The sequence below is a fragment of the Sus scrofa genome, chromosome 15, assembly GCF_000003025.6.
Source record: "Sus scrofa isolate TJ Tabasco breed Duroc chromosome 15, Sscrofa11.1, whole genome shotgun sequence".
NCBI lineage: Eukaryota > Metazoa > Chordata > Mammalia > Artiodactyla > Suidae > Sus > Sus scrofa.
The window spans coordinates 87,325,389-87,351,767 of record NC_010457.5 but is presented as its reverse complement, the minus strand read 5'-3'; the positions used below and the strand labels follow the sequence as shown (position 1 = coordinate 87,351,767).

The following is a 26,379-nucleotide window of genomic DNA, read 5'->3' as shown; positions in this document are numbered from 1 at the left end:
ATTGTAATAAGAACAAGTCCTTCTTCTTCTATTTTTTTTTTGTATCCGCAGCACGTGAAAGTTCCTGTGCTAAGGACCAAACCCGTGCCACAGCAATGAGCAATGACCCAAGCTGCTGCAATGACAACACCAATCCTTAACCAGCCGCACCAAAAGAGAACTCCAGGACAAGTCCTTCTTAAAGGTGTTTTATTCCAACTTAAGGATCAATAGCAAATATTTAGAATAATTGCAGTTTCTCTCCTTAACCCCTAAGTCTTTCTCATTGGCCTTAACATATAAACACATCTGATTCTTGCTTCACTTTCATCTGACCTTGTAACTAAATGCTTTCATGTGAGGCTTACTTCTCTAGGCTTCCAAAGGAAGGATTTGGGAGGGAGGCTCACTCAGACAGGAAGCCAATCCCTCTGCTTTCTGCCCCTCTTATTCCTTTTGTCAATGTATTTTTTTCTAAAAATCTGTTTCCACAGTTGTTTGTTCTTATTTCTCTCTGCAGAGAAAGATTTTATCTCTCAATAGATCTGCAGATAAGAGATTAAACAGATGATGCTAAGAGTCAAAACTCCCCTTATATTAAAATTATCAGATCTAAATAATCCCTCTTCTGTTTCAAAGCACAGCAATTTAACTTTTCTTGAAGGGATCAGATAGTTGTGGGGGGTCTTGGATGTTCAGGGTTTAGACTTCATTCTAGGGTCATTGGAAAGCTGTTGACCATCCAGAGGCATGGTATAAAATGCTTTACAAAGCTCCAGCTGGCAGATTTCAGGAGGAATATAGAAGTGAGTTAGAGAATGGAGACTGCAAGTGAGTAGATAGTAGGTTGCGACAATATTGCAGATTCAGGGTGTTCTCACTTGGGGGAGCGGAGAGCAGAGAGAATGCAGAGGGATGCTTTTGAAAAATAATGTGATGCAGGAATCCATGCCCTGTCTGACAGGATAAAGGAATACAGGGGAAGAGGGAACAGGAAGAGCAGGCAGGGTTTCTCCGTTGTAAGACTGGGTGACCAAAGAAAGGATGATACAAACAAAGATGAGGAGAGCTGATTTGGGCAGCAGGTATGGGAAGTGATTTAGGGTGCTAGACAGCAGAAGAGGAAGAGGGTGTATGAAACTACATCATGAAACTACAAATGTGTTTCATGTAAGAGCAGTACATATGCATCTTATGTCATATACAAGAGCAAGAGCCTTTGAGTTGAAAAATAATACATTCTAAAAACCACAAAGACTTTTTCTTTTGCCCCCCCCCCTTTTTTTTTTTTTTTGCTTTTTTTTTTAGGGCCACACTCATGGCACATGGAAGTTCCCAGGCTAGGGGTTGTATTGAAGCTACAGCTGCTGGCCTTACAACACAGCCACAGCAATGTGGGATTCAAGCTGTGTCTGTGACCTACACCACAGTTCATGGCAACGCCAGATCCTTAACCCACTGAGTGAGGCTGGGGATCGAACCTGCGTCCTCATGGCTCCTAGTCAGATTCACTTCCACTGAGCCACGATGGAAACTCCCGACAGTCATTTTTTAAGTTGTATAAAGGCCATCAAAAATAAAGATGTCAGTTCTGGAGCTATCCACATATCAGTGACAATTTGTTAAGAAAACTCTAAGGGAGTGAGAGCCAATACAAAAGTGCAGATGGTCTAGGAATATATCTTATATTGTGGCTAAACTTAAGGTATAAAGAGAAGAGTGAAAGCCAAAGTAGAAGGTTACGGGATGCCACAGAAATAAGAGGACATAAAGAATAAAGTGTGGATGACAGTGGTAAAAGCCATAGAAGATCTAGGGGAAGTTGGGGTAGAAAAAGTTGCTGACCTTGTGTTCATTCTAGTGGGAAAGCCAGTGAATAGGAGAGGATGGAAATTGTGCTAAAATAACAGCACTGGAAATATGCATAAAGGAACTGTGTTAACACAGTTGGGCTTTTGGCCTTTGGCCCACCCCCACAATTTACAACATTGGCTTGGTTCACACATGCAAGTAATTGCAGATCAGCCCTCACCTTCATTCTGCACCCTGATGATATATATAGTTTGCTTAAATTCTCAGTGCAGCTGACCATGTATCATTGTGCCAATCACAATTCGGGAACCTTTCTTTATTTGCCAGGTATTGTTTGAGCATGAAAAAATAAAACCAAGTGACGCAAGTAGCTTTTCAGTGGCTGTATTGTTTGCTTCAGCTATGACTGGATAAAGTCCAATAATACCTGTAGGATAGGCCCAGACATAAATAAAAGAGAAATGTGTATTTTGAAAGAAACTTCTAGAAAAATCACATGATTTCATAACTTTATTTGACCTTAGAAGTCAGAGCCCAGCCCCTTATTTGCAGTGAGAAAAATGTGAGGTCTACAGAGGTCAAATGACCTCCCCAAGCTCACCAAAACTAGTTATCGGCAGAGTTGGAACCAGAAGTCAAATGCAATTCTTGTTCCCAGTGCTCTGCTCATTTTATAAGCCATGCTGCCTTCCCACAAATTCACAAAACTCCCAGTTGCCAACAGTTTTAGTTCTGATGTAGTCTGAAAATATCTTTTTTCTGTATAAACCAATTTAGTTACAACATGCAAGTATCTTTAGTGTCTGAGACATTCTGAAATTAACATTTTCTACTATTCTAAACTGAGTGTTGGTAAAGAAAATTTTAATCAAATATTTAATATCAGGCATTTAAAATAAATTAGTTCAGTTGAACAACTTCCCAGATTTTATCTGCCTGTTGTTCGGTTTCACACGTTAGAAACCAGAAAACACTCTGCCTTTCCCATGAGGACTTTGAAATAGCTTTAATGATGAATACAATTCACATTAAAGAATGCATGTTTTTTAGTACACATCATTTTGCAGTGAGACAGTATAGGTAACATTAAGTTCTTATTAGAGAAAATTAATTACCATTTTCCCTCCCTCTCCCTCTTTCTCCTTGACAAGGAAAACAATAATCCCCTGAAGACATTAAAAACTGGTGACAATTTTTTAATTGCTCATTCTAAACTGTGGTAGTCACTAAGTTATCCTATGTAAAGATGCTTACTGTGGATGGCAGGAACACTATTCACATAGTGGCTTATTTGGTTTTCATCAATATTTACAGTTTAGATTTCATTTTATTTTTCACAAGACCATCTCATTTCAGTTCAAGCTAACATTTAACAACACTTAGAACAACTCAGAGTTGATCCAGTACACACCCACACCACGTGCGCACGCACACACACACACACACACACACACACATTACAGTCTTTTTGCAAATGTCAGATACCTGCAGATAAAAGAAAAGAGTCACTTGATACTCATTATATTCTTGAAGAGCCATCTCTTAGGCCTATCTGAACAGAGAGAAGACCCATATCAGTATTATAATATAGTAACAAAGAAGGCAGTTTAGAATAAGAGCTAATTTATTTTCCATTTATTTTTTAGGACTCCTAATGTTTTCTGCAGTTCACTGCTTAGGTGGTTATGAGGTTATGCAGGCCAAGTGAACAGGCAGAGGAGTCCAACTAGCCAGGTAGATTCTGGCAGATACCTTACTTCTCAAGAGCCTCAGGAAACCTAGGGGAGGGAGACACAAGGCGGGGAGGGGCACAGGCTGTTATCCATTAGGCTGGAGTCCAGGGAAGTCAGGTAACGCCAAGCACAGCTGGCAAGAGCCACAGTTCTAGCTAATCAAGGCCCAGAGTCTGGGAAGTCAAAGTTGAAAAGAGAAGTTCTGGAGAATAGTGACACTGTCCTTCCTGCTATGTGTGGCCATTATAGGTCCCTGATGATTGACTGCCACCAGAAGGAAATCAGTGGTCTGCTCAGGAATCCTGCCTTTCATGGATGCAGAAGAGCCAGGATTCCCTAGTGCACAGAATTTTGCTATTTTAGATTATAGACTACTGGCTTCCCTCTTTCAAACCATACGTGAAAGGAAGCTACTGACTATATACACCTATCATACTCTTGATAGGCCAATTACGGCTAACGAGATTGGCATTTGTGATGTGTATAAATATTATAAGGGAATAAAAGTAATAAAATGACAGTATATTGGTAGGTGAGTCCATCATTTCATAACTTGTGCTATTGTGAGAGGTTATATAACCTTGTTGATTCTCATTTTCTTCACTTACAAGATTTAATGTCATGTAATATACAAAATACTAATCAAACTAAAACTCAAATCTCTGGACCATAGTCAGTTCTTGATGTAAGTCACTTCCATTAATTCACTTATTCTTTTGTTAGCCATCAAATACTTACAAGGACCCTACTAGGGGCCATGCTGGATTCTATCTAGGTTCTGGAAAGAGGATGGTGAGGCAGCAAGATGTCCTTGTCCCCAGGCAGCCCGCATGCTTGCTCATTCCCTCTGTTTATTTATGTAGGACAATTATACCCTGTCTTCTTCACAGAGTAGAAACATATTTGAGAACATGGTTAGGTAGTAAGGAGCCCTACAAATAGTCATAAGGATCATGATCCAGGATGTGGATCGCTTAAAATATGAGTAAAATATCTTGTCTCATTTCAAATTCTGGCAAACCAGTCTTAGCAGATTAGATGCACTACCTCAAGTTACACAGGACTATTAAACACAGTGTTAAACCAGAGTGGTTCATATATGCGTGTTTGCAGCAGCTGCTTAAATATCTGATTCATTTTATGAAGAATTCCTTGACTGCATCTTACATACCTTCATGGCTTTTCCTATTACCTAGACTCAAATCTTTGATGCCTCCACCTCTGAGACACAGACACCAGCTGAAACATTACCTCTCAGCCACATCCACACATAAAAAAGAATCTTTTCTTATTCACAGGCTTTGTTTTGTTGATTATCTCCTTTTCAAATATCACCATCCTACAAAAATCAATATTTTCTTGTTCAAAAGACTAAAGATTGAGCTTTAACTCTCTTGCTTAAGAGCAGCTCATGAGGTTAACAGGTTGTGAAACTTTAAGAAAATCTCTTCCAAAATGCATAGGAGAGGAGCAGGGGCACTCGAGGTAAGAGGTTGTGAAGATACCGAAGGGGCGGGGGTGGGGAGGGTGGGGAACCGCAGGCTGAAGGAGGCCCTCAGTCCCCACGGGGCTCTTTGCAGCAGGAGAAAATCCTCCTCTTTTTCCCTGGGGCAGAGCAGTGCAGAAAGGAATGAGATTGAGTTGATCCTTCAGTACTAGAACAGGAAAACCTGACAGCTTTCTAGGCCTTTCTGAAAGGGGCTTCAGTCTCGGTATTTTATAACCTATCATTATTTGTTTGAAGTATTTAGATATCCACAGGCAATTAATGCCTGTAGTGTACCCAGTGATAAATCTGTTGTATTGTTCACCCTTTTAAATCAACGGTAAGGTTATACCTCCCCCCAGTAATGAGTATATGTCAAATTTTCTATCTTTATTTTATTTTTGGTTGCACCATGCCATGAGGAATTTCATGTCACCCAAGTCACAGCAGCGACAACACTGGATTCTTAACCTGCTGTGCCACTGGAGAGCTCCCTGTATCTTTAAAAGATATACAGGAATCAGAGTTAGGCATACATGTGCACACACAGAGTAAGGCTCCTTGACCCAGGCAAGCAGGCCTCTGTTCTGGACCTTCTGCTTCAGAGAATCTCTCTGACTTTTCTCAGACTACCCCTTTGCACAAGACAAAGAATCCAGGAACTAAAGGGTGGTGCCCACTCAGAGCATGAGCCATGCCTCTGTGCCTTCTATGGTGACCTGGAATTTCAAATGCTATGAGCCTGCTTCTTCCCTAGCTCTGTTCCCTAGGCTTGGCTTGTTCCATTGGTATGAAACACACTGAGGCCTGAGGGATGCCCAAGAGGCAGTTGTTTGCAGGGGATCTGATATGAATCTGTGAGTATGGCCACCTGCATACTCTTGAGACCTCTCACCTTGTGGGATAGAGTTGGGGATGGGTGGGAGGTAGCCAAGGGTGGGGGTGCTGGGCTGCTGGGCTGCTCTCTGTAGAGCAAGGCTCTTCCAGGATCTCTACTTTTAAACATGAAGCTTCAAGGTTGTCAAAGAATTTTAAATTTAAACTTTGCCTGAAGGTATATTTTTTAAGGTAGGAGGAGAGGACAAATTTTATTTGAAGATACTTACCATGATTTATGACTTGATGTGTGTATGTGGGCCTTTATTTGTTTTCTTTTTTAAGTTCCATGAATATTAGGGAAGGGATGGTGTGTGTGTGTGTGTGTGTGTGTGTGTACACACACATATATATACACATACATATATATATTATATAAAACATGAGTTGATTTTCTCTAACAATTCTAGCATGTGATTTCCAAAAGAATGGCAAAAAAAATCTCTAAATTTTATAAGGTATGCTTCAGACTGTGACTTCATAGTGAGTCCACATTACTTTGGTTTGCCTTTCCCAACATGTTTCAGCACAACATATACAACCTGACTAAACAAAGCCTCATTCCCACACAGCTCCACCTTCCTTACTTGGCAAAGCAGTAAACTGGTAACACCCCTTAAAGACTATCATTCTGGCCACATTCAAAGGAAATAGCCATTAGGACTCAATACATTGTTTGTTTGGTTTGGTTTGGTTTTGAAGTTGAATTCCATTTCTAACTACAGGGCAGGTAAAACCAAAGGAAAAAATATCACCAAAATAATAACATACTTTAAGCTTTTCTTCCCACTCATCCTCTCCAATTTTTTTTTAAACTAAAGCAGTTAGAGAAACAAAACTGAAACCACACAGTTCAGATTGGGACTTGAACCCAGTCATGCTTCAGATGGGACTTGAACCCACAATCCCTGGCTTAGTAGGGGACTTGAACTCACAGTCTCCCAGCTGAAATCGAACACCTGTTCAGGACTTAATGAAGCTCAGGTTCTTTATGACTCAGTGCAGAAAGAATTCAGTGAGAGACAAAAGTAAGGTAAGAAGTAGATTTATTTAGAGATACACACTCCGTAGACAGAGAGTGGGCTGTCTCAGAAAGTGAGAGGCCCTGGGAGAAACATTCTCCATATAGAGTGCTGGTCATCACAGAAGGTGAGAGGGCTCTGAAATATGGGTTGGTTTTTATGGGCTAGGTAATTTCATAGGCTAATGAGTGGGAGAATTATTCCAACTGTTTGGAGGAAGGGGCAGGGATTTCTAGGAATTGTACCGTTGCCCACTTTTTGATCAATCTCAGAACTGTCGTGGAGCATGTGGTTATGTCATTTAGCCAATGTACTACAATGTATCATGATGCTCAAGGTGCACTAGAAGTTGAATCTTCCAGCATCTGGTCCTAACTGGTTCTAACCAGATTATGTCCTCAACAGGTATGTCTTTCTTTTAAAGGCTGTACCCTGCCCCCTTCCCTCCTGTCTCAAAACTAAGAAACCAAAATAGTAACAAAGTTGAACCCCATGGGATCACTGTGATATTTCTCTCCCTAATACTTCCAGGTCATAATAATAATACATTAGTAAATATTTATTAAGAACCCTCTATAGCCCTAGGATATGCTCCTAGGAGATGGCAGTCAAGAGATGTATGTATAACATGATGTGGAAAACAAGACGTAGGAAATGCTAGGCAAGAGCAAAGTGTTTTAATGTGCATTCAGAGGCAAGAAGGATTATTTTAATTTAGGCAGTGGGTAGGAATTGAATATTTGGTGAAAGGGCCAAAGGGCATTTCATATTTGCATTTTAATTTAGTTTAGGGAATTCTGGACTATTCCAAGTTTAAATATTGAAAGCATCAAAGCACTTTGCTTTCACATATCCAGACCACTTAAGATCTGCCAACTGCCCAAAGTAAACAAACAGGGGCAAGGAGGAACAGAGAACTGTCAGGCATTGATTTCTCAAGGTATTACTCTCAAAAAGTGATGACTTTTTAAGAAAAGTAATGTCTGTAAAATGCATTGAAATTTTCATAGCAAATATATCTTCTCTTTGGTTACTGATAGTCTATGGGAACATAGCATATAAGAATCGACATCTGCTTTGCTAACATTAACTCCAGTGAGTCATTAAATTACCACAGTCATATGTGGCATAAGTGATGAACTGACCCCATAAAAGACACACCCAGTGTGTCATAGCTGATGACACTCAAGGTAAGTTGTTCATAAGTCATCCACATTCCTCAACATATAGGTCCTTGGAATTAAGTCACCATGGTGGCATTTACTATATTCCAGATGGTCAGAATACAAGCAAACAAGCACACTTATACATTACAGAAGCCTGACTATCTTTAATTATGCAATGTCAATCCCTAGTGAAAGTTCTGAACCACAAATATGGTCCACAAATAATGATTTGGAAAATATCACCATAGGCATTCGGTTATGTTTACTAAATTGGACTCAAGTTGCAACATCAGAAATGGTGCTTCAGCAAGGGTACAAAATGTCAGGAAAAGGTTGAGGAGGGTTGTTGCTTTTATCTTATTTTAAATTTATCTAATTTTGGAACATTCAAACTGAATCTCTGTTGGTATGGTATAATAATACAATCCATTATGGCAAAATGTTTTTAGAAAAGAAATTGTGGTGAAATTGGGATATGTAGAGAAATTATCCGGTTGGTGTTAGAATTACAGAAAAACTTGAGCCAAGCCAACCAGTTCCATCCCAGGTCACTGCACTTGCTGTTCCCTCTTCCATAGTATATCTGCATAGATAGTTCCCTGCAGCCTCCAGTTTCTGACTACAGGTTGTCTTAATCAAAGAGATCTCTGACACTGCATAAACTAGCAACCTTTCTGCATCACTCTCTGTCCCCTATTCTGGCTTTCATTTTCTTCTAAACATGTGTTGACATCAACACCTCACATATACATCTACTTCATCTATTTTTTGCTTTTTCTCTCTAGATAATATTCCTTGAGGACAAGGACTATGTTTTGTTCATTACTATGTTCCCAGCATTATATCCATGGCACACCACAGGTACTCACTAAGTTTTGCTTGAAGAAATAAGGATGAATTGCTAGCTCTTTGTGGTTAATTACTTGTAGTGGTTCCCACCCATTTTAACTTTAAATATAGTAAATTATATGTTTTGGGGACGATAAATGCATCCGAACACCTGAGATATTCAACAGAACAAAATTCACAAAATATTAAAAAGCAGTAAGAGATATATGGTGTATTCGAATCTACAGAACCAAACACTGATACCTGAAGTCTCTCAAAGTTGAATTTGCTTACTAGGTAATTAGTTACAGATAGCTAAAACAACTGCAAACTTAACAGCTTCCTAGTGTGTGGTTTAAAAATATATGGCATTTTAACAAACGGTTTTGGGATAATTAGATAGCTACATGAAAAAGAATGAAGTTACATACCCACCTCACACCACATACAAAAATTAATCAGAAATGGATCCTAGACCTAAGTTAAAAGCTAAAATTATAAAACTCTTAGAAGAAAAAAATAAATAAATGAAAGTACACAAACAAACCAACAAAAAAGTGTGACAACCCACAGAATGGAGAAAATCTTTGTAAATCATATATCTGACAAACAACTTATATCTAGAATATACAAATAATTCTTATAGCTCAATAATAAAAAATAAATAATACAATTAAAGGTGGGCAAAGGATGTAAATAGATATTTCTTCTAAGAAGATATACTAAAAAATGGCCAATAAGGTCATGAAAAGGTGATCAACATGATTAGTCATTAGGGAAAGGCAAAACAAAACCATAATGAGATACTACTTCACACCCACTAGGATGACAATAATAAGGGTTGCCGAAGATGTGGAGACTCTGGACCTTATACAACGCTGATGGGAATATAAACTGGTATAGCTGCTTTGGAAACAGTTTGGCAATTTCTCAAAATGTTAAACATAAAATTACCATATGACCAATGATTCCACCACAGGGTATACAAGCAACAGAATTGAAAACATGTCTGCCCAAAAACCTGCACACAAGTATTCAGAGTAGCATTATATATAATAGATGAAAAAGTGGAAGCAACCCAATGTCCATTAACTGATGAATGGATAAACAATGGTGACATCCATATAATGGAATTATTTGGCAACAAAAAGGAATAAAGTACTGATACCTGCTACAACATGGATGAATCTTGAAAACGTTATGTTAGGTGAAGGAAGCCAGTTGTAAATGTCCATATATTGCATGATTCTACTTGGATGAAAAGTCCAGAAAAGGCAAATCTATAGAGTGAGAAAATGGATGATTTTTTACCTAGAGGTGGGTTGGGATGATGGGGGCAGGAATAGTGAATTACTGCTGATGTGCATAGGGTTTCTTTTAGGGCTGATGAGAATGTTTGAAAATTAAGTAGTGGCGATGGCTGCATAACTCTGAGAATATCCTAAATATAACTAAAGTATACACTTTAAATAAGGGTGCATTTTGTGGCATGTAAATTATACCTAAATAAAGCATTAAAAAAAAAAATTAAAAAAACAATTCAGGAGTTCCCGTCGTGGCGCAGTGGTTAACGAATCCGACTAGGAACCATAAGGTTGCGGGTTCGATCCCTGGCCTTGCTCAGTGGGTTAACGATCCGGCGTTGCCGTGAACTGTGGTGTAGGTTGCAGACGTGGCTCGGATCCCGCGTTGCTGTGGCTCTGGCATAGGCTGGTGGCTACGGCTCCGATTCAACCTCTAGCCTGGGAACCTCCATATGCCGCAGGAGTGGCCCAAGAAATAGCAAAAAGACAAAAAAAAAAAAAAAAAAAAAACAATTCAAGTATGCAGGAATCACAGCTGGATAGCAAAATATCCCTCTTGCTACACTGAAGTTGTGCTACATAATAGAGCAATACAGAGGTGCATGAAACCCTCTCTTGAGGGGTGCAGATTATACAAAGGCAATAGCGTTCTTCCACTCAGGGTCATTTCTATTCATGGGCAGAGCAAGAACCTGAGGTTTAAGAGGTGTTCAAAGCCCATTTACTCAAATTTTCTCAGCTTGTTGCTTCAGGGTCTGAAATGCCTTTTATAAGTCATCTTGTGGAGTAAGTCAGGAAGGGCCTAATTAAAATGAAACACTGTATGTGAAAATGCATAGTACATTAACTTATTAACACTAGTAAGAATAAGCTTATGAACTTACTTACCAGGCATTTCAGTAAGGGCCTAAAGCAATAAAATGTTAATTAAAATTGAAAGGAAGAGAAAGAGATTTGGTACCTGGCACACTGCCCCAAGTACTGATTTCTGAAGTAAAATCTGAGAAACATAGGTCCAAAGTATGGTATGACAATAAAGATTAATTTTTTTGTGCCATAATTTACCCACTTGCCTGACCTTTCCTGCCATGTAAATCAACTTGGCCATCATGGCTAGATGTGTACTATTTTATCCTTTGGTTCTTTATGCTTTAAGGCAAGCAATAAATCTAGGATTATAAATCATAATCCTTGGCAACAAAAAGCCACCAAAGTGCTTTTAAGAAAGGGAGTGTCATGATCAGGTGTTTCAGAAATATTCTGGCTGCAATGTGAACGGGTTTGAAAGCAAGACTGGGTGTAGGAGATGGTAGAGGACCATCAACCCACCAAAATGGTATGCAGATACTTCAAAATGAGAACATCTGCAGAGAGTAATCTTATCAGAACTTCTCTTATCTGACTAGTGCAGGGCTTTATGACATTCAGCTGCCACAAACCTAGCCTCTGGGAAAGTCTCTAGTCAGGAAGATGCCTGGTCTTAGGCACTGGGACATTCCAAAAAATTGTATACACAAGCCTCATCAGAATCTTCCATCCTTTGAATCCCTAAACTCACTGCACTCCCTTCATTAAGCTTGTATGTAAACCCTCACTCGTAGCTGTTTTTATGGGGTGCTCTCACTTATAGGTGAAAATTAACATTTCTCCTATTAATCTGTCTTCAGTTAATTTGCAGGCCCCCAACCACTTGGACATAAGTTGGTAGAGGATAAGTTTTTCCTCCCAACAATAGGCTAGGAGGCTGTTAAACTAATACTTGTGAAAAGACCGTGCTGGTTTGGATTAGAGTAGTTGTAAAAGGAAGAGACCTTTTTCCAGCAGAATCATCAGGGCTTGGAATTTGGATATGGGCAGGAGGGAATAGGGACACATAGGAATGAATCTTAGGTCTCTTCCCAGGGCCCTTCAAAAACCTAACACCCTCCTGGCTGAATGGCTTCAGTATGCAGAATGTGCTTTAAAACCTGGAGTGGGGGTGGAAGTGGGTAACTCAAAAGCAGGTAAAAAAATTTCTCATGGAAAAAACTGTCTTATTTAGCAAAAGCATCTTGGTAAGCCATCTTTGATTCTGCATTTGGAGCTTGTCTAAAACAGCTAAAAATTGGACAAAGGAAACATTGCCTGCATAATAAAGTGAGAAGAATGTTTTGCTTCCACCAGAGATGGATGAATCAAGTATTCCAAGACCAGGAAAAGCAGTGGAGGATCACTGGGGTGGGGGGGAAGATGGCCTTGCAAGACATCAGGAGCCAAGACTTAAGCAAAAGTTCTGGTTACTGGCAATGCACAGAGATGGCTGTTCAGTTTCACATTATTTGCCGTGCCATCCTCAAATCCCAAGATATACACACAAATCTTTAACCCACTGCCTGGTGTGATGGTGTTTCAGGGAACTAGCTGAAAATTCATGTGCTTTACATTTGGGTTTATGCGGAATGGATATAAGCGGTTAGCTACAAGAGGAAGGATGTGAAAGAGATAATTCAGCAGTAGTAGGAACTGAAAACAAAGAGGAAAGGGGGGAGGACGAACCCCCTGACCTTTATCACATCTGCTGGGAAGGAGGGTGGGAGGTGGGGGGTGGCAGCAGGAAAACAAAATTATGTTTCACTCTCTGAGACCCAGGGTAGGGGCAAAAGTGGGACCATTTCTAGTAAACTATGGTAGGCAACTCTGAGCAAAGGGGGTGACAGGGGCCACCAGGCTGCTGATACATGGGTGGATAGCTAAGTCAGAATATTTTAAATTATCTTTTCAGAAATCTAACTTCTGAATTTCTTCATTCTTCATTTCTATGCAAAACAAAAGTATTCTATTTGTGAATGTAGGTTATTCTGGACACATGACTAGTGGCTCCAAGCCCTAAAAGAGCTGGTATCTGTATCACATATGAGATATCCAAGTAGGTGGGAGAGCTGAGTTTTGGGACACAAAAGATAATATTGTCTGGAGAAGAAAATAATGTTGGATAATTTTTTATTTATGTCTCAGAGCTTCAGCAAAATACAGGTTTTTATTAGTGAAAACTTCTAAACTAAAAAAAGTACCTAAATTTCAGCATAAAACTTGTTCCTTCTTACCTGGAAAATCTACTAAGTCAGTGAAATATATCATGAAGAAAAAGATATTAAACGTCTTATGTTTTAAAGGATTTTTTTTTTTTTCCCAACCCACAGAATGGGAGAAAATCTTTGCCAACTATGCAGCAGACAAGGGCCTAATCTCCAAAATATACAAACAACTCATGCAACCCAACAACTAAAAAACAAACAACCCAATTGAAAAATGGGCACGAGACCTAAATAGACATTTCTCCAAAGAAGACATATGGATGGCCAACAGGCATAAGAAAAAATGCTCAGTATCACTAATTATTAGAGAAATGCAAATCAAAACTACAATGAGGTACCACCTCCCATCAGTCAGAATGGCCATCATTAACAAGTCAACAAATAACAAATGCTGGAGAAGGTGTGGATAAAAAGGTACCCTTCTCCACTGTTGGTGAGAATGTAAATTGGTTCAACCACTATGGAAAACAGTATGGAGGTACCCCACTGACACTAAATATAGAGCTACCATATGATCCAGCAATTCCATTGCTGGGCATATATCTAGACAAAACTTTCACTGAAAAAGATACATGCACCTGTATGTTCATTGTAGCCCTATTCACAATAGCTAAGACATGGAAACGACCTAAATGTCCACTGAAAAATGAATGGATTAAGAAGATGTGGTACGTATATACAGTGGAATATTACTCACTTATAAAAAGATAAACTAATGCCATTTGCAGCAACAGGGATAGATCTAGAGACTCTCATACTAAGCGAAGTAAACCAGAAAGAAAAAGACAAATATCATATGATGTCACTTATTTGTGGAATCTAAAATATGGAACAGATGATCCTATCTAAAAATAGCAAATAAACAAAAAAACAGAAACGGATCATGGCCAAGAAGAGTAGACTTAGCATTCCTGGAGGGGAAAGGGAAGGGAGTGGGATGGATGGTCATTTGGGGGTTTTGAGGATGCAAACTGTTATATTTGGACTGGATAGGCAGTGGGATCCTATTATGCAGCACAGGGAAATGTGTGTGATTGGGTCACTTTGTTGTACAACAGAACTTGATGAAACATTGTAAATCAACTACAATAATAATAATAAAAGATTTTTGTTTCTTTTTTTTCTTTTTAAAATTTTTTATTGCAGTATAGTTGATTTACAGTGTTAATTTCAGGCAAAATGATTCAGATATCATATAAGGGAATCCCATTTCCCTAACAGATTATTGTAAGATACTGAGTATAGTTCCCTGTACTATATATTAGGTCCTTAAAGTTTATTTTCATATTGTTTAAATTATTCTCTAGAGAGGACTCTTTGATGCAGGGCAGTTTAGAAAATAAATTATGTACCTGGAAATTATCCTGATGAGTTAATCTTTTAAAAATCATGTCCTTCATTTGTGATTTTCATGGATAAATGATTGCGCTTATGAAATTCCTGGATCTCTCTGTGGTTACCACTAGGAACTCTAATGAAAAATAAATTATTTTCTCTTCCCGTTGAGACCCATGCAATCTGTATTAAAATTATTTTAATTTTCAAATAAGATCTAGTAGAATATACCATGACTCTAGTTCCTGTCCTGGCTCAGTGATAACGAACCCCACTAGTATTCATGAGGACACAGGTTCAACCTCTGGCCTTGCTCAAAGATCCAGCGTTGCTGTGGGCCATGGTATAGATCTCAGAGGCAGCTCAGATATGGCATTGCTATGGCATAGGCCAGCAGCTATAGCTAAAATTCAACCCCTAGCCTGGGAATTTCCATATGCTCTGGGTGCGGCCCTAAAAAGAAAAAAAAAAAAAAAAGTATATACCATGACAAGAAACTGGAAAATGTGGCTTTTGTAAATTCACAAGTATTTGATTCGAAATGTCCTCTGAGTTTGTATACCAATGTAAGGTATAAAACTATTTACATTATTTTGTTTCTATTCCATGGATCATGTTTTAAACTTTGAGTAAATCAAGTTCTACAGATTCTGTAGAAAATTCTAAATTATTTACTTTTCAGCCATGATAGAAAAATACAAACATAAACATTTTAGTTGGTCACTGGCTCTTCTTATCTGTCCATGAACAATTATTTGCAATGTTTGGTAATGCTCAGTAGTGTCACTGAGCTAACCGAACCTTAATCAGCCTGACATATTAAGCAGGAGACAGCCAAAATGTAGTATTTTTTATCTTTGAAAGATAAAAGCTGGTTCCTAACATCATCTTATTGGAAAGATATTCTCCTAGATATTTCACATGAAACCAAGTCTACTCTGGCAGAAATTTAGGAGGCTTTCCACATTCAACTTTTAAGTAAGACTCACTATCTCTAGGACTTGTGATGGCAGAAAATTTATGCAATAGCTCCACAAAATGGGAAGTGGACAAAATGTTTCCGTTTTCGGAAATAACAATTCAGGAAATGTTAATGTAACTAGTCCTTTCAATTTTGCTCCTTTTCCCAGTCTCTGTTAATTACACTAACCCAAACTGGTTATTTTATTGTTATCAGACCTCTCCAGTAGTTTTAATTCTCTCTGCCATTTGAGAAAAATCTCAAGAACAGAATAGGAGGTTCATCAATAAGAGAGTCTCCTCCTTCCTCAACGCCATATATAAAGAGGTGGACTCTAAGAGAGAAGAGTGTATTTATTTACACGTATGGAACGAAATCATTAAAAGTAAAAGCAAATTTTTAGCAATTTTTTCTCCTTGTAGTATGAGTATTTTGAACTTTTGGAGGATTTCAACAAAGGAATATTGGAAATATTGGGCATTTGCAGGATAAGCACATTTATTACAAAAATGGGAGGGGATGAGAAGTTATAATTTATTAATTAGAAGGAAGAAGTCAATATTAAGTCAACCATTAACTTAGGTTAACTGTTATTTCCTGAGAAACTAACACATGATATGTTACTCAGTATTTTAAAATACAACAGTTTTCAAGTCTTGAAATTAGTTAAAAATAGGAAAAATAAGATTGTAGCTTAGACTCTTTCACCTCTTCAGCTTCAAAAACTTGGTGTGAAACTTCGCACAAACAATTAACATACCTAATCAAGTTTTGACTATCCAGTTTCAGCCATTTGCAGAATTTGTGGGAGTGGGAGAAATGAGAAAAAATTCCTCACGCGTTTCCCCTCCCACTGTCCTTTCTTCATGATAAAGGTCACAGTTTTGCTTTACAATAGATGGGATGTAGACTGTTGTAGTTAAAAAGATTCTCAGTCATCTAAACTCATGTTACTGCTATTATTTTATACAAAGGAGACAACTGAGACTTACCTAAGGTCGTAAAGCTAAAAACAATGAGATAGGAATTAGAAAGAGTTTTCCCTGTTAATTCTTTTTTGTGGTTTTTAGTTCAAATATGTTGGCCCTGTAGATTAATTCAGGTGACCAACTAAAAATACTTATTTCTTGATATAACAAAGATAGAATAAAAAAAAAAAAATCTAGAGGAATGGAAAGAGAAATGGCCCAGAGAACAAATGAGACATAGCATATGTGCTTTGGTTTTAAGCCTTTGAGCCAAAATCACACTTATGATCTTGGTAACCAAAAAGAATCTTGTTCCTGGAATGCTTGTAGAAACCTGAATTACTCATAAGCTTCTTAGGAAAGAATTCATCCATTGTTTGATATTGCAATGATTCTTGATCAGAAAGGCAAGCAAGCCTCTTTTATTGTTGTGGGCCTAGTCATAACTGCAGTTGCCAGTGTAACAAATCCCTTGGAAACCTTTGACTAAAGAACCATCTATTTTGGATAATTTTAGTATGGATTAGATGATCCCATGAGGTCTCTCCTGCTCTACCATTCTTTTCCCTGTTGGTGCCAACACAACAAAATTCACGTGTTTTATTTCAGGGAGTTAGAGTAATCAGTAATGATAGTAATGATAGTCTTTTTTTTTTTTTTTTTTTTTTTTTTTTTGCTTTTTAGGGCCACACTCATGGCATATGGAGGTTCCCAGGCTAGGGGTCAAATTAGAGCTACAGCTGCCGACCTCTACCACAGCCACAGCAACATGGGATCCAAGCCGCATCTGGGACCTATGCCACAGCTAGCAGCAAAGCTGGATCCTTAACCCACTGAGCAAGGCCAGGCATCGAACCCACATCTTCATGGATCCTAGTTGGGTTCGTTAATCCTGAGTCACTAAGGGAATTCCATGATAGCCTTTCTCATTGTACACTTATTCAACAGGGGAAATAACCATAGAAGTTTATTCCAAAATATTACCAGAATCCTTATTCTAAGAAGTTTAACTGAGGAGCACTCAAATGCCAATATTCAGGACAAAACAACTCCAATGAAGTCATTGGCTTTGGACCAAATATTTGGACCATTCGATAACCCAAATGACAAAACTAGATTCTGATTTTTCTTTTACTTAATTCTTCCTCCCACACAACCCCCGAAAGCAAATCTATTACTGCCAGAGGATAAAAATTCCTTTCTAATCTACTTTCACAGGTAGGAGATTGACCATAAACTCCATGGGGTCTTAATTAAAGTTCTCCATTTTGGTAAAAGATAAGAAAGAAGCACTCTGCCTTTATTTCTGAAGTCTCTAAGAAGAATTTTACCTGATATTAAAATACAATATTAAAAATGATACCTGGCATCTTCTTGACATTCCAGAGGCATACTTGAAATAAGTGATGCCAAAGGAGCTAAAAATAGTGAAGGAAATTACAGAAGTATTTGACTATCATCCAAAAGATTCTAACAGAGGAAAATTTCCCTCTGCCCCACAATCATCTTAAGGCTTTGCACCAAAGAATGCTAAAGATTTTAACTGGCTACAAAATACATAGCAGGTGGCAAAATATTTTTGACTTAGTAGCTAAATATTTTCTTTTTAATTTATATACTTGACTATTTTATTAATAAAAATGATAATTAGAAAACAACAAAAAATCAGGAATAATATGTGTATATATATGTATCTAGATATATATACATAAAACAGAGTCCTCTGTTTGAAAACAGCAAAATTCTTCAATCTATTATGGCAAATAGGAACTCTTCTTTGCTCAGGTATTTAATTCTCTGGTCTCCCTTTGTGTCTCCCTGCCCCCACTGAAATACTATGAACAACTTTTCATGCTTACTCTTATGAATCAACATGAAATTTAACAACACTTTCCCTTCCTCATTTCAGATATGACTCAGTGCTCTTGATGTAATCCTCAAGGACCAGAAGCTCTACTTTAAAGCAAGTAACAAAAGAAGCACCTTTAATTCAAGCTGGTTTACCCAGAGGACTCTAATAGTTACTGTTCACCAACTTAAGTATGCATTATAAAGCTGAGCGCTTGAAGCGTCCTCTCTTCACCTTTCCCAGGGGAAAGTGATGCAGAAAAGCTGGAGAGGTAACCTGACTGGTACATCTTAGAATTGAAGTTTATCTGCAGTTTTACTTAACTGTCCATTATCGCTGGGGATGCTATTGGATTTTAGCTTTGGGAACATTTTATTTTATTTCAAGATTTTGGATCATCTTCCCTTCAGACAACTCTAACTTCACATACAAAAAGTAATAGATCTGAGCAACTTTTTAAAAGCCTTTCTAATTTAAAACTTGACCTTTTTTTGCTGTGTGATAACTACTACCCCACCTCTTAGTCTTTCTCAGACCTAGAAAGTGCTGTGGAGCTCAATTCACTACAGAAATCTCAAATCATCTAGAAAGGCCCATGGTCTTTCAAACAATATTCACAGAAGAAAGAAAAAGGAATATGGTACTCTAAGTAAAATTCTACTCACCTTTATTTGAAAATAGGAAAAAATAAATAAAAAGCTGAGGCCCCTTTACCTGTCAAATCCTAGGTCTTGTCCCAAGAGAAATTGTTTAGAAGATGAGAAGAGTTGAAGTTAAACAATGATCCTTTTTCCATTTCTTAAAAAAGAGAGAGAGAGAGAGAGAGAGAGAGAGAGAGAGAATAGAAGAAAAGAAAAGAAAGGAAAGAAGGAAGAAAGAAAAGAAAAGAAAAGTTTTTTAAAGAAGACCAGCAGAGGCAAATGTTCTCTTGGACAAATTGTTTCAGCAGATGTTCACTGTCTCAGGGAGAAAACAGCCCCTATTTTGCTGCTTAGCATTTGCAAATTTAGAAACTTAATATTTTTAACTTGAAGTGTTCCATGTGGTGTGAGTGAGGTGTAAATATTAAAATCATTCCTATGGGAAAATGATTATGTTTTACTACCAGGTCCATAGAATGCTGACAACTGTTGTTATATCATAGTACCGTGGTCCAACAGTTGTCACCCATCTGAGTTTTTCAAGCTTCTATAGTCCCCCCCCCCCAATTATTTACAGTAGCACCTTGGGAGAATATTACTAATTGTAGTAACATTTAATGAGTACTTTTTGATGAACCAGGTCCTAATAATTATCCTATGAGGTCAATAGGTATTAGGATGCTTATTTTATTTTGTCTTTTTTTTTAGGGCCGCACCTACAGCATATGGAGGTTCCCAGGTTAAGGGTCGAATCAGAGCTGTAGCTGCTGGCCTACGCCACAGCCACAAAAACATGGGATCCGAGTCTCATTTGCAACCTACACCACAGCTCATGGCAATGCCAGTTCCTCAACCCACTGAGCAAAGCCAGGGATCGAACCTGAGTCCTCATGGATCCTAGTTAGATTCATTTCCACTGACCCACGATGGGAACTCCAGGATGCCTATTTTAAAATGTAGAAACTAGGGCTCACAGAGGTTAAGTAACTTACCTAAACCACAGAGCTAAGAAGTGATGTCAATGCCATTTGAAGGTTGGCAGTTCGACTCTAAGAAAGGGTTAGTCAAAACTTTTTTTTGTAAAGGGCCAGATTAATAAATATTGCAGGCTTTTCAAGCCATAATACCTGTGTTCTGCTCACTCAACTTTGTCTTTGTAGAACAAAGGCAGCCTAACACAATATGTAAATGAGTAAGCATGGGTTGTTCCAGGAAAACTTTATTTATGGACCCTGAAATTTGAATCTCATATAATTTTCATGTGCCACAAAGTGTTATCCTTCTTTGAATTTTTTTTCAACTGTTTAAAAACTTAAAAACAATTCTTACCCCATGGGCTATACAAAAACATAAGACAGGCTGGATTTGGCCCCAGACAAAATTGTCAATCCCTGCTCAAAGCTCTTAAAGACTATATTATTTTCTAGCAGTGTCTTTTTATAATTTTTTTAAACAGCTAATGGAACTATATTTATATTCTAGCTCTATCAAGTTCTGTCAGAATTTATCATATAAAATTATATTGGGGAAATAATATTTGCTTTTTAATTTTTATGTATTAAGTTGAATCATAGGAAATTTGCCAATATTGGAGTTTGACCTATAAAGGTGACAATTTCATATGTTTCAGTATACTCCAGAAAATATACTCACAGAATTTTTAAACACTTTATGTAGCCACATTTATATTGTTTCTTTGGAATTTTTTATACCAATAACCTCCTACTTGGGTATGATCTCTATTTATTTTAACAGGAAAGCAGAAAGAGGTGAGAATCATAGCTGTTGGGAAACAAAATCTTCATAAGCTAAATGATTACTTAAAACTGATAAGATTATAAAGTCTAAGAATTTTAGAGCATCAAATCCCTTTTATCACATTTTAACATATTAGGAGAATTTTTAACTTCTGTATAAATAAGAAAATGATTTTACATATGCTAAGAAAGCATTTGGGAAGGAAAAAAACTATAAATTAAAATCAAAAGAAATATCTAGATTAGAATATTAAATTATAATACTTCATTTATGCTTCTCATTCTTTATTTGAAGAAGAAACCAGTAACTTCATCAATGGCTATTGAGGAATAAACTATGACATAATTTAAAAAATTTAAAGAATTCACCAGAGATAGAAATATACACCCAAAGAAATGAGTAACACTGAGTTACAGTTACACTGAAAAGAAACATTACTGCTCTCTTTTCTTCTTTTTTTTCCCTTTTCTTTTCCCTTTCTTTTATTTCCTTTTCCCTTTTTTCTTGGCATAACAAATAAAATAAATTTCAGGCATGACTGGCCTCTTGCCACTTACAATTTTCCATCTTTATGTCTTTTTTTTCCTAAATGACAGACTTTTCTTACTAACATTATTTCAACTCATCAAATATTCTATTTCCCTTCACTCAAAATTTACTTCCAAAAGTCAGTCTTCTCTAGGATGCACATCTAGCAAGTTGAAAATAGAGACATCTATTAGAAAGTGAATTCAAAAATTAATAAAAAGTTTCTTGGCAGTCCCCAAGAATCAGAGCGTTTACATGAAAAAATATATATACAAACAAACTTTTGCAACTATTTATAATGTGTCGGATTCTGTTGTTATTTTTTTTTGAAAACATAATAGACCAGGATCAAAAATAGTTGAATAAAGGGAGATTTTCCACCAGAATGTAATTACAACAAAAGTAGGATTTTTATCTTACCCACTACTGAATTTCCAACAAAAGCTTTTTCTGGAACATGATAGGTGTTCAATAAATATTGGACATGAAATCAGGAGCACACAATTAAACATATGATATCATTTTCTCACTTAATGAGTTCTTTATCCACATGTAGAAGCAGTGAGGGAAATATTGTACAAGTTGTTCAGACAAAGCACTATTTAGTAATATGGATGTGACATGGGTCATGTTTATTGTGGTAATAATCAAGGAAGGGAAAACTGGACAATCCAGTTAGATCATGATTCCTAGACTTTATATAGGCAGATTCCAGAAAGTTCAATTAAAAATTAGGTGCGATCCTACAGACCTAATTAAATAAATAAATAAAAGGAATGAAGGCACATGAGATTTCAGTGTGTTCTGAAAACAAAAATTCTAACCAACAATCATGTATTTATCCACAATAAGGTATGTGAGGCCTGAAAAGCAGGGTTTCTCAGTCTCAGTCCTATTGACATTTGTAATCTGGTATGTCTCTGTTGCAGGGAGTGTCCTATGCCTTGTGAGATGTTTAGCAGCATCCCTGGCCTCTACCCACAAGATGCTGGGAGTACCCCACCCCCTCTGTTGTGCAACCAAAAAATATCCTCAGACATTGCCAAATTGAGGACTGCCCAAAAGGAAAAGAGAGACAACATTATCAGGTTTTAGAAATACTTATAAGCAACCACAGAAAAAGGAACTTAGAAGAGTGATTCAAATATCCTATCATTACAGATGAGAAGTTTAAAATCTCAGTTTAAAAAAAAAAAGAAAAACCTTGAGAGCAAAAGAAAGGAATGTCCCCTGTGACTTATCAGAGCAAGATAAAGATTGTTACTTATTGTGTATAGGTAGGCAATAGGACAATTAAAATTACTAAAATATTTTGCATTATCTTCATTTACAAATAATCTAATATTACAAACAGATCATTTTTAGGTAAGAGAGTAAGAAAGCACTTTACATGTTATTCTGGATTTGTAAAGTTAGATAAATTTAATATCAAAAGCATATGGGAAAATGATCAAAGGCACAATAATATTTTTGGAATTCTTTGAAATTATTTTAAGAGTTGTACTATAAAATAAACAATCCTAATTTTCAGAAAAAATTAAAAATAGGTAGTGGTTAAAAAACTTCATAAGTTACTTAGTAAGAATCCCTGGAATAATTCTAGAACAATAGAACAATCAAAGATATGCTGAGTGCCTGTAATAGAAGAATTGACTCCCCAAAGACTTCTTGAGCATACTATAAATGAGATACGTCAAATTAATCTCATATTTGACTAGGTTTTTTGAGTTGTAGGTCAGAGAAGTGTATATTGATTTTAGCAAAGGGTTTGTCAAATACTTAGGCTATCTGTGTTCTTGCTGACAAACTCTAAAAGCATACGCTGATTGATAATACAGTTTGTTTTCCCTACATTAGTAGCCAACTATTTCCTCTATATTCATAGTCTCACCCTGTTATTATGCTATGGGGGAAACACTAGGACTCCTCAAAATAAAGTTTCAAAGCCATTAGATTCAATAATCAATAGTGCCCTTCAAAGTCTATCATTTTATAGTATTTCAATCACTGTGATCTATAAACTGTCAATGCAATTCAGTCTCTTTATTATGGCTGAATAAAATTTTATAGACTGATTCCTATCCACCTAGGTAAACATCATTCTTTTTGCAAAATTCTTAATCCACAGAGAAGGAAGTCCGTTAATATTTGTTTATTTTAAAAAGTATCACTTAGAAATGAAAATAAGATTTTTTGTTTCACTGTTAAATATTTGTAATAGTTTATTAATAACACAATCACTATTACACTGACAAAGAAGAACTGGTTTGCTAGATGGAAAAAAAATCTGCCTTAAGATCCTCTATCTGTCTGACTTCAGTTCTACTCCACACATTCCACATATTCACCGGCCAACTTGATCCCATAAATACAAAAATTACTAGGCAAAAATTTTACCAGTATAGATAATCTGGCAAATGAGATTATACCAACATAGATTTATTTAAGTGCCATAAGTCCCCTAAATAGATGGAATAATTTAATTACAAACTCACCTAGAAAGAAATGCACTGTTCCAACAGAAATGGTAAAAAGTCACACCAAATTTACATAACTACAAACCATGCATTTATTTAAATGGGCTGCTTAATTTTACTTCTACATTAATAAAAATATAGTGTATTGAATCTGCGATCTTTGATGATACTGTGATTTTTATTTTAATTTTTAAAATATATGTAAATTCAAGAAAGGAGACTCCAGTTTGACAAGTTAAAAATAAATGGATGGACTGCATGTCATATTCAACTATCACTTCATTGACTTTATTCTGCATAATAGTTTCCTTACGAGAGTATTGGTTCACTTGTGGAAAACTCAAATCACAGAATCAGGTAAAGGCATGCTGCAGTGATTTCTTTACAGCATCAACTAGGGTTCCTATTACAGAGGACATCTTTATACTCAGGTGTCTTCAAACTGAACAAATGGAAACTTACCTAATGAGAAAACAAATATTTAACCTGACTTGTATTCATTTTGATGATCTTCCTTGTAAAGGAAATGTATTCCTAGGAAATCCAGATCCATGGAGGAGAGGAAGTAAAACATGACTTCAAAAGAAAGGATCAATAACAGCACTCAGCTAGGTTCCTCTGCAAATTTGACAATGCTTGTTTTTAATATATAGTCTATGTCAACTGTGTGTTGTAAGTTCACAGGATTGCAGAGTTCAAACTAAGCCCATGAAAGTATGAATGCTTTAAGAGTTGGAGGAAGATTTGACGCAACAAACTCAATACACAGAGACCTTGTCAAGAACCTGCCCCACATTATTACCCAGTGAGCCCTGCATTGCCTGGGAGCAACCAATTTTGAAGCAACAAATGCTATTTTCCTTCCTGAGGAAGAAGGGTGAATTTTTTGTTTATATCACATGTATTAGTAAGCTACACTGGGTGCAAGGACCCTGATTTTTTATCTTTATCTTTAAGACAAAATAATGAGGAAAATAGCTAACACAGAAATGAGATAATATGGAGAGAGGTTTTGTTGTTTTTAAGAGACAAGTAACTAACTTATTATATAAGACCCACAAGTCTTTCTTACAAAGCCCACCTCTCAGCTGGAACCAGTCAGATATGAAATCTATTCTCCAAAAGATTTGCTTCCATAGCAGTAAGTAATTTCAGAATTTCAACCCTAAATAAACTCAGAATCCTTGGTTTACATGTATCTTCTATTCTGAAATCAAGAAGAGACAAACTCTAAAACCAATCTTACAGACCTCCATTCTTACCTCTTTTTTTTTTTTCTCAGAAACTTCAGCTGGAAGAAAATAAATTTAGCATGATTTTACATGAAATTATCCCAAGTAAAATCATCATTTCATACTCACTCATTCACTCACAAAAGCATTTAAGAGATTTAGGAAAAGTTAGGCATTAGGAATGAAGGTAGTACTTTCAAATCCAAATCTTACCTGGTAAATTGAAAAGGAACAACACCGCCTGAAATCCTTCTTGACTTGGGAGTTCCTCTCCTCAAGGGACAACTAAATCACAGTAGCCTATATTCTTAAACCCTGAAAGAAAAATCAGGAAGCTTGATCTGTGCACATAATGGCCTGCATAATGTAAGAAAGAGCCGTTTCTTGGCAACTAGGAAACAATCCTTTTCAATTAACTCACAGCAATTGGCCCACATTTGTTGTTAAACACCGAGTAAAGAAAATGTTTTAAGAACTCCAAAGAACCTGGTAATAGCTCACCAAGAAAATCAGATAAGTTTGTTCATTTCAAGAAGTATTTTTAATTAATTGACTGCCCATTCCACTCACCTAATCCTTTCCTAAGAACTTTTATTGACATACTTGTCTCACTTCCTTGTTGCATATTATTTACTTAAAACCCTAGTCCTGAAGAGTTTTATCTACTCTTGCAGAAGCACAGTGAAAAGGTGAAAGATAATTTGAGCAAACTAGTGGTGTGTAATGTTACTCTGGTCTTGGTCATTTTGCATACCATATTTTGTTTTCTAAAACATCAGCTTGAATGTAGCCCTGGATGTTCACGAGGATACATAATTCAAAACAGTTGTATGCTGTATTCTCTTTGCTGTTAAAGCCCACCTCCAGCAGACACTAATTTTAGGTGATACGTAGGAAGTGCAGCTGGGCCAGGTTACTTTTGTGCTAATTTAACTATGCTGAGGGATTCATACACACAGTCGTTTTTGGTATCTTTGAGGGGAATACCCCTGACCGTGCCCATACACACTGAGGATGACAGATTTCATGAATGCTCAAGTCTCTCATATAAAATGGCATAGTATTTACTTATAACCTGTGCACATCTTCCTCTATAAGTTGTCCCTAGATTATTTATAATAACATAAATACTATGGCAGTAGTTGTAAATACAACGTAAATGCTATGTAAATAGCTGCCAAGCAGGGAGCAAATTCCAGTTTTGCTTTTTGGAACTTTCTTGCATTTTTTCTTTCTTCAAATATTTTTGATCCATGGTTGGTTGCATCTGTGGATGCAGACAGAACCACAGGTGTGGAGGGCCAATTTTACTTAGGAGAATATGATGAACTCTTTGGACAATCTTCCTAG

The 26,379-nt window shown here is 36.9% G+C and overlaps 1 protein-coding gene across 2 annotated transcripts in view; it reads right to left on the bottom strand.

The window, feature by feature from the left end:
- SSFA2 (sperm specific antigen 2) overlaps window positions 1-25,351 on the bottom strand; it is a 91,676-nt gene extending 66,325 nt beyond the window's left edge. The window contains exon 1 of one of the 2 annotated variants that reach the window (XM_021076137.1): window positions 25,243-25,351. The gene's annotated coding sequence lies outside the window, so the exon portion shown is untranslated. The remainder of the gene's footprint in view (window positions 1-25,242) is intronic. The other variant, XM_021076138.1, reaches the window with a different exon arrangement.